Raw genomic sequence first — 9,533 nt, forward strand, 5'->3', positions numbered from 1 at the left:
GCTGCTTCATCGCATTTTAATTTTATAAAAACTATCTCTGAATGTCGTAAATTTTAAAAAAAAAGGAATTTATTATAATTTTTTTATTTATGACTTGAATAATTCTATATTACCTCATTATCTTCAATTACTTGATTCGTTAAATTCCATCTGTCTTTAATTTAGGAATTAAATATTATAATTCTCTCTCCTTCTCTCGTTTTTAATAGTAGTAGTAGGTACTCTATAAAATAAAGTAAGTTTTTCTTACACATTTGATAAAAAATATTATTTTGTGAGTTTTGAAGTGATTTATGTTTATAAATTACAGATATTAGTACGTCACTTCTTTCAATAAATTAATGAAAAACACATCTGAGGAAGCTACTTGTTATTGTAATTGTTTTATCGTTTATTGCAGTTTTTAATTTATTCGGAATTATTATCGTAATTATATAAATAAAGATATTGCACATGTTTCACTTAAAACTCGTTATTTTTTCGTCAATTTATTTTTTGTAAAAATTTATAAATAAAAACACATAAAAATTTCAATTAGGTTTCTTAAAAGTGGTTTTAACCACATAAATCTGTCTCTCCGAGCTTTATCTATAATTCGTAAGATAAATATTACTTTTTAATTGTTCAAAAGCGTCTTTTTTTCCTCTTTGATTGCGTTTTCTAATGAAGTGAACATGACTCCTTACAAATTTACTAAGAATAAAAAAAGAAAGCAGCGTAAATATTTTAAATGAAACTTAAAGCTCCTAAAAAAGCAATATAACAATCAAACTTAATAATTTATTTCGTTAAAAGTTTTATTTGTTATTCAAAACGAATTTTAAAATATAATATCGACAAATGAAAATTGATTTAGAAGATTTACTTAATTTTCACATCATGTAAGTGTTTTGGTACAATTAAGCCCGAAAAATTTGGGGAGAAAGCTTAAAGTTGAGTGAACTTATAAAACTTGCTTGTGCTTTTTTTTTTCTTCGTTCTTTTCTTTAACGTGAAAGTATTTGTTATAGCGTACTTTTCTTTTGTGAAATGTTATAGCACGATTCATTTAGAGAATTTCTTGCGCTTAAAAATTTATTTTCAAGATTAATTTTCGACCGAAAAAAAAAACCTAGAAAAAGATGTAATATTTTTCCCCGAATAAGACTTTTGGTCTGTGACAACTTCCAAACTTCTGAGCATAGCTGCATCTAAATAGTGACGTATTCATATTTTCGCTCCATAGGGGGTTGCCAATCAATACGTAACTGCTGATTACCTAAGTTACATCACTGAGGTGAAGCATTACTGCAGAATGACTAAATTAACCAAAACAAATAAATAAAAATAAAAAAGCAATGCGGACTTCAGAAGAAAAAATAAAAAACTTTTATTGAAAAAGAAATGCACACGTTACACAAAACCAGTTATTGAAAAAGATAATTTTTTTTAGCATGAAAATAAATTTTAATCTATGTATTTTAGTTTAAACGATATTCTTACGCACAAAAAATATTTAAGAAAGGAATTGGTAAGCTTTACTTTAGCTTTTATCATTCAATTGTTTTTTTAAGTTTTAAATGTTAAATTTGAATTAAGTGCGGTATTCAATCAATCAAAAAGTCTACATGGAATAAAACAAAAAAATGTAACTTTCAACGGAAATCTGATATCATAAAAACTCTTAAATAAATAGATGAAGAATATAATAGAAAATTAGAATGGACGCTTCTACAAAGATGTCAAACTAAGCAGAGGAAAGGAGGGTTCATGAAACTGTGGCAAGGATCTTCTTTCTTGTAAGGGGACACACCATAAATTTTGGTAAAATTAAAAACATTAAGAGTCAGCAGATTAACTAATTTTATATTAGTTTCTTTTTATTAGTTGTTTTCATATTTTTTAATCAAAATAAGTACACGCCTAATCATTATCATTGTTATGCTTAAAAATGTCATTAAAACGCATAATGTTTACGAACAAAATCAGAAATATGATCTAAGACACACTTTGTTTATGCTAGTTTTTGTTTATATTATTTAGCGTGACTTGTGTTTAGAAAGGTAGGTGGTATGGGAAAATGTGGCAGTGAAAACGGAAAAGGGGAGGAGGTCAAAAATATTGAAAAAACAAGTGTGGCATCAAGCATCATTTTGGAAAGACCCCAAGACCCATTCTGCGAGTATACAAATTAACTGTTTGAAGAAAACGCCCCAGTCATTCATTTTCGATCATTCCAAAATGTTCTTAAATTATTTCATATCTGCATTTTAAACAATGTGCATATAATCGAATCATATTAAATGAAAATTATTATAAACCAGAAGTTAAAATTTCATAGTTGTGTCAGTAAATCTCGTTTTCCGTTTGAAATAAAAATCTAGCATACATTGAACGGGCATAAAAATTAGTAAGAAGCAGAAGCAAACAAAATTTCATATTGAATTATTTTAACAAAACGTTGATATTTATTCAATTGTTGCAGCAACTTTTTATTAACTATTTTAGTAGATTTATAAATTGTAATGTAATTGGTAATTATATGTGTCCCTCTCGGTTAATAGTTCACTTTGCTACAAAACCGCATAACTTTATCGATTTAGTTCCGCATTTCATCTGCCTGTGAACTTCGCCAAAAGGGAATTTCTTTCTCCTTCGCCGCATAAATAACTATTCTTGGAATTTGAATGCAAACTTTCAAAAGTGTGAGAGTTATTTTTATTTATTTAATTCCCTGAGTTCTTATGACTAAAACGTTCTAAATATGTTTGTCTGTATATTAAGTTTAAAAATTTGCATACCTGCATAACTATACAATTTTGGGTTAATTAGTAGTACTCATAAATACGAAACATAATATTTTAGTTATAGTTTTGTTATTTGAATTTTTTTTTCTGTTGCAGAATATAACACTTAGACAAGAATCTTAACAATAAAATGAATGATCCAGAAAATAGTATTATCTAGCCATTACTTAGTCAAAAAATGTAACTATAAAATTGCTCATTGAAGAACTTAATGTTGTTTTCTAGTCATCACCTAGAAAAAAGTATTAGGAATAAAACTGTTCGCTGTAGTGTTATTATCAGGTCATCTCACTTGGACAAAAATCTTAACAATAAAACACATTGTAAATTTTTTTTTTTAATCATTACTACGACAAAAAGCTTAGTAAAATTATTCACTGTAGAGACGTTTTAAAAAAAAATGTCGGTAAATTTTTACGGAAATAGAAAAAGGAAAATGGGGAAAATCAAATTAATAAAAAGCATACATTTGATGTTGCATGAACATTACTTTCTGTTTTGATTAACAACTGTCATACCTACGCAGCTTCGTAAAAACAAATATTTTTTATAACTGCTGATATTTTAAAAAAAGGTACCGAACTTCTACAGTAAATTTTATTCTATACCAATTTTGCATTGAAATAAATTATATTTCTATAAGTTCTCAAAATTTCTTAATAGATATGTCCACGTCAGAGGCTTAACTAGATCAGTGTTCCACTACCATTCAATCAATTTCCGTTTACACTATTCCTCTCTGGAGAATTCGTATTCTTATCCCAGTAGATACGTATTCCTATCGGTTGCACACATAACTGATTGATTATTGATGGATTTCCAGCGGACAGGTAACTGAAGGGGCGTCAGCTTAGATAGCTCGATAATTTTAAAACATAAAATTTTCTTGGGAAATTTTCGAGAATGAAAATGCTTTTCTCATAAGAATGGAATGAGATACCTGCAAGTGACGTAGTGTGGGGATCTCGTTCCTGATTGGTTGTTGAAATGTGGCATTTGTTTACGTTAGCAACTGCTCTTTCCATTCTAATTCGAGTAAACGAGCCCGTCAAGCATCAATTATCTTAAGCGACGCATTCTATATTCTTTCACAAATATTTCAATTCTTTCACTATGCATTTACACAAAAACAGGCACGAAGCCATATAGAACGAAAACAAACAAATTATGCATCGAAATTGCCAGGTACTCAAAACAAAAATAGATCATGATTACAGTAAAATACATAAACAAATAATAATTCTAAGTTAAGTAAAAGAAGTAGACGAAAAAAAATTATGTTTCAATTAATTAGATGTGCGGGAGCTGTATTTAATTAACTTATCGTTAATTAATATTCTAACTTATGTGGTGAAACTTAGCTCAACTTTAATACGCTATTTTGCTGATAAAGATTAGCTGGCGTTGACGTCATAGGTCACATGTGTGGGTATGGGAGATCTTCTTCTTGAAGTGCAAGTACCCAATTAAGGATGAATGCTAACTGATTATTTTTTATGATTCAAATTTTGATATGTATATGAGTAATTTTAATATAATCTGATAGTTATTTCAGATAATTTTCTTTATCAAGTTCCTCTGCATAATGTCTCACATTGAAACTCGTATACAATCTTTCAAAAAAAAAAAAAAATTATCCCACACTACGTGATGTTTTTTCTCATGTGATTTCTGATTCGGAAAATAAATCATTTGATTAAAATAATTTTGAAGATAATTCCTATTATATGATCTCATTGAAGGAAGTTTTTTTTTCTTGAAAAAGTGATAAAAAAGTTTGAATTATGAGCAATTTTTCTTGACTTTTTGATATCAGACGATAACTTATACAAATATGTAATAATTGTTTTATGTAAAGATCATTGAATTTTTTAACTTGTCGTTTTTGTTAGACAGTTTTTTATTCTACATTATGGACTCTTTTTTATTATTTTTTTTGGCTTTGTTATATTTTATTTTTGTTATGTAAGGAGAAAAATGCAATGTTGGTGGCGCATTGTGTCGTTACTATGAGTGGTATTTTTTTCTCCCTTTAATATAAAACACGAATCTTTATTTATCTCTTTTTTTCCATATGTATAGATCGTGTATGAAAACATAAACGCTTGATTAATTTCCTTGTGAATTCCTACTAAGACGAGTTTTGACTGTCGGGAGATTGCACGCTGCAAAACACCTGTCATTCCTGACATGTTTCGTTTGAGCGTGTATGTCGATTCCCGTTTTCTAAAAACTAAATGCAATGAATAAGAATGAATTTCACGATTTAAATAATGATAGGAAAAAAATATTTTCAATCTATTAAAAAAAATGGAAAAAGTTTCTTTTAAGGAGAGATGTTGCTCAAGCAGCCCTAAGAAAAAAATTGAGCCAGAGGACTAAAATTAGAAAGAACTGATTGTATACTTTTTGTTTCAATTGCAGAACCATTAGAGAAAACATGTTAAGAAGTGATATTTTAAACGAATTTATGACCATTAGTTTCAGAATGTTCAGAATCATGTGGAAGTGTTATCAAAACATCTTCTTTTCATTGAAAACTTTTTCATTCAGACTGTGTAGTTTTCTACTCTTAGAGCCCACTTTAATATAGGAAACTGGATGTTTTCAAACTGTGACTTAATTAGTATAGATTTATTAACATGCACCAAAGCGTTAAGCGCTTCAATCAGCTCATTAGAGAGACTTCGCAATGACCATCTTGCACGTTCTTGTGCTAAGTTCTGAAATAACTCTCTTTAACTAATTTATTGCAGTCTGCAAAGATGTCTTCGGGCTTGTTAGAGAATACTCGAAGAAATACATAATCCAGCTGAATTTATTCTAGGCTTACTGCAGTAAAGCCCGCTGATCGTGTTTATTACTTATTACTTTTTAAAACGCTATCCAGGCTATGTAAAACAATAGGAAATATTGAAAAACATGTTTCACTTTCTATAAATTATTATTATTATTTTTTTACTTGAATTCGTTTTAAAGAGATTTTATTTTGCTTTACTTCTTTACATGAATGTTTCATAAGGCTCTTTGTAACTAGACTTCACTATTCAAAGCTCATTTCTAACGGCTAGAAATAAATCAGTATAATTGAGCTAATAATAAAGTGACCACACGTCCCGATTTTGGCGGGACAGTCCCGCTTTTTTGTGGACTGTCCCGCGTCCCGCCGATTTTTTAAAATGTCCCGCTTTTTAGAAAATATTTGCATTTCTTATTTTAAATGTACTGTAAAAATATATTACCTATTATTTATTAAGTATTATGGTGAATATAAAGAAATAAAAAATAGATTTAAAAAAATACATTAAATGCATGCAGAGTAAACTAAATTAGGCAATGTACCGAGTTAGATTTATTCGGTGGTGTTCGATCATTGTCGTTACGTCTCGGCTTAATTCAGATAAGTGCAGACAGGCGGACTGCCGATAGACAGTGTGGTTTGTTGTTTTCAATTTGACTTTCGGTTTGACTCGATTCGATTGACGAAGATAGTGGTAGAGCAATAGTCGCTACAACGTAATGGCCAGAAAGGTAAAATTTAATACTCTTTTTTAGCCTTTGTAGTAAATTTTTTTATTTATTTCTAGTATTTACCCACAGAATAAAAGATAAGTAAAAAAAGAGAATGCAAATTTAATAAAGAGCTAAGCAGAGAATTACCATTTATTAAAAAAACTAAAATAGACTATATGGTACGGTGTGATAAATGCAATGCTGAATTTTCGGTCTCACATGGTGGAAAAAACGATATTACTAAACATCTAGCGACAAAGAGGCACAAAAGATTTTTTAATAATGTCGCTTCCTCATATAAAATGGAACAGTTTTTTCGCAGTGCTAGCTTTAGCAACACGGAAAAACAGCTTGCATTAGCGGAAGGGCTATTTGCTTTCCGCACCATAAACCACAATCAAAGTTTCAGATCAATGGATTGTACGTCGCAAGTGATCAAAACATTATACGACAAAAAATATGCATGTGCGAGGACAAAAACCGAAGCAATTATTTGTAATGTTTTTTCACCATATTCGTTTTCACAACTGCAGAAAGAATTAGAAAAATGCTCATTTATATCCATATATTCTGATGCTTCCAACCACAAACATTTAAAATTATTTCCCACAATTGTTAGATTTTTTGATCCGGAAACAGGAATTAAAATTAGAATATTAGATTTTGTTTCATTGCCTGATGAAACTTCACAAATAATTTTTGACTCAATAAGTACTATTTTGAAAAAGAATAATTTGAACGATAAAATTATTGCCTATTGTGCGGATAACACTAACGCAAATTTTGGTGGAAAAGCTAGAAGAGGCATCAATAACGTTTTTACGAAACTTAACGAACATTTGAACCAAAAAATTATTGGAGTAGGTTGTGCAGCTCACATTCTACATAATGCTATTCAAACAGCATCTGACTTACTTCCAGTTGATGTTGAAAATATTATTGCAAAAATTTATTCGTATTTTTATATATATACTGTGCGTGTTGAAAGTTTGAAGGATTTTTGTGAAATCGCAGAAATCGAATATAAAAGAATTCTTGGTTACAGCAAAACACGATGGCTAGCTCTTTTACCAGCTGTAGAAAATATTTTAAAAATATACGAACCATTAAAATCATACTTTTTATCACAAGATAAATGTCCAAGAATATTGCAGCTCTTTTTTGAAAATGGCACATCACAAATTTGGCTTCAGTTCATTCACAACCAAGCTACATTATTTCACTATTTTATTATTGAAAGTTATTGAAGGGGACAAAATTTCAATTACGGAAGTGTCAAATGAAATCAATATTTTAAAAACAAAATTACGAGAAAGAATTGATAATGATTACATTCCTTTAATTATTCGAAAAGACATCACTAGGTTGGAAGAACAAGGTGCCATTAAACGACCTGATTTTTTGAACCATGTCAAAAATTTCTATAATAACTGCTTGGAATATCTTGAAGAATGGACAGTTCAATTCGAAGATGTTAAAAATTTTCATTGGGTGACATTAAAAAAGGAGATTTTATGGGAATATGTGGAAAAATCTTTTGAATATATTAGTAACCATTTTCCGAAAAATAATATTTGCGAAAATGATCTTTTTGATGAGGTGTCATTGGTAAAAAGATATGTTACAGATGAAAAAATTAAATGTTGGTTGTCTGCAAATGTGGAAACAGACAAAAAATGGACGGAGTTATTCCTTCATTTTAAACAGAATAATATTCCTTATCAAAATATTTTGAAAATTGTAGAATTCGCGCTCTCCCTTCCGGGAACAAATGCAGCAACAGAACGTGTTTTTTCTAGTATCAATAAAATATGGACAACTGAAAAAACGCAGTTGAACATTAAAACTTTAAAATCTATTTTAAGTGTAAAATATAATTTGACCAATTCATGTGAAATATTTCACGACATTTTAATAAATGATCCGAATCTATTGCAAAGTATTCACTCGGATCAAAAATATGACCGTGAAAGAAAATCATAATTTTTTTTAAATAAAAAATTTAATTTGATTAAAAATCATAATGTTCAAATTATTATTTTTTACAAATATTTTTATAGTCACCGATAATTAATAATAAATACATTTTTGTGCAAGTATATGAATGTATACAATAAAATATATATAACTAAATTGTAATTCTCATTTCATCCCATTTGTCCCGCTTTGTCTCGGTGAAAATGTGGTCACTTTAGCTAATAATGATATACTTTTTCTAATTAGCTTAAAGGCATCTTGGTGCATTGGAATGGACCTAACAGTGTCAGACTGAATGAAAAATAATAGAAACTCATTCAATTAGTCCGGCTGATCATAAAATGTTGGTAGCGTTTTGAAAAGAGCCGGATTTTCAGATTCGTCTATGACGTGTTTCGGGTAAACGATATCCCTATTTTGGAAACGTCTTTTGCTGGTGGTTTTGCAACTGCATATGCATTTAAAAGTGTCTATTTTTTTCTGAAATCTTTAGGGTTTGAACAGTAATTGAATCGAATAATGAGTTAGTAAACTTGAACTGAATGAGATTATTTAATCTTAAAAATAATTCAAATTTCAGAAAAATGTTATTGGTATGTTTTACATTTTATCGGTTATTATTTTCATTTTATTTTTTTCATTGAGACGTTTTTTTTCTTCTTTTGTGTTTCATTAGAATTACAGTTGCAGCTGTTTTTGTATAACCTGGCAGCTGCCATTCAAGTAAAATGTGTGTCAGCTTTCAGAGACGGGAAAAGTAGCAAACAACAAATGGAAGAGGGAAATGTGATTAAAAAAAAAATACTGAATAAAATATCTGATTTTTTTTCCTTTTCAAATAAGATTATTCTAAAATTTTTAATCCAAAAACGCTAGCAATTCTTTTCGCAAAAAGCTTTTATGAAAACAAATTATTCAATAACATCAGGCTATTGTTAAAGTATGTAACTCCGTTATACAGTTATCAGCATTCATTATTTTTGTACGAAGTATGTTAATCAGTATATTTTTTACAAGAAAGATATGTATACATAAGAACTGTGTTTATTTTTAAAATTGTGAAAACTTCTGGAGTATATTTTTTTTATCCCAAATGTGTGTTGTCATAGTCAATTTTAGTCAGAAATAAAAATTTTAGCATTCAAAATTAGAAAACGATTTTAAAAATTCTGTATTTATGGAATCGTTTTACCAATTGTGTTATTCTTTTCATTTTAAAGTATTAACATTGATTTAAATTAGGCTTAATTGCTTTAA

Source organism: Parasteatoda tepidariorum, chromosome 3 (assembly GCF_982258835.1).
Source record: "Parasteatoda tepidariorum strain Cologne lab strain chromosome 3, Ptep-v5.0, whole genome shotgun sequence".
NCBI lineage: Eukaryota > Metazoa > Arthropoda > Arachnida > Araneae > Theridiidae > Parasteatoda > Parasteatoda tepidariorum.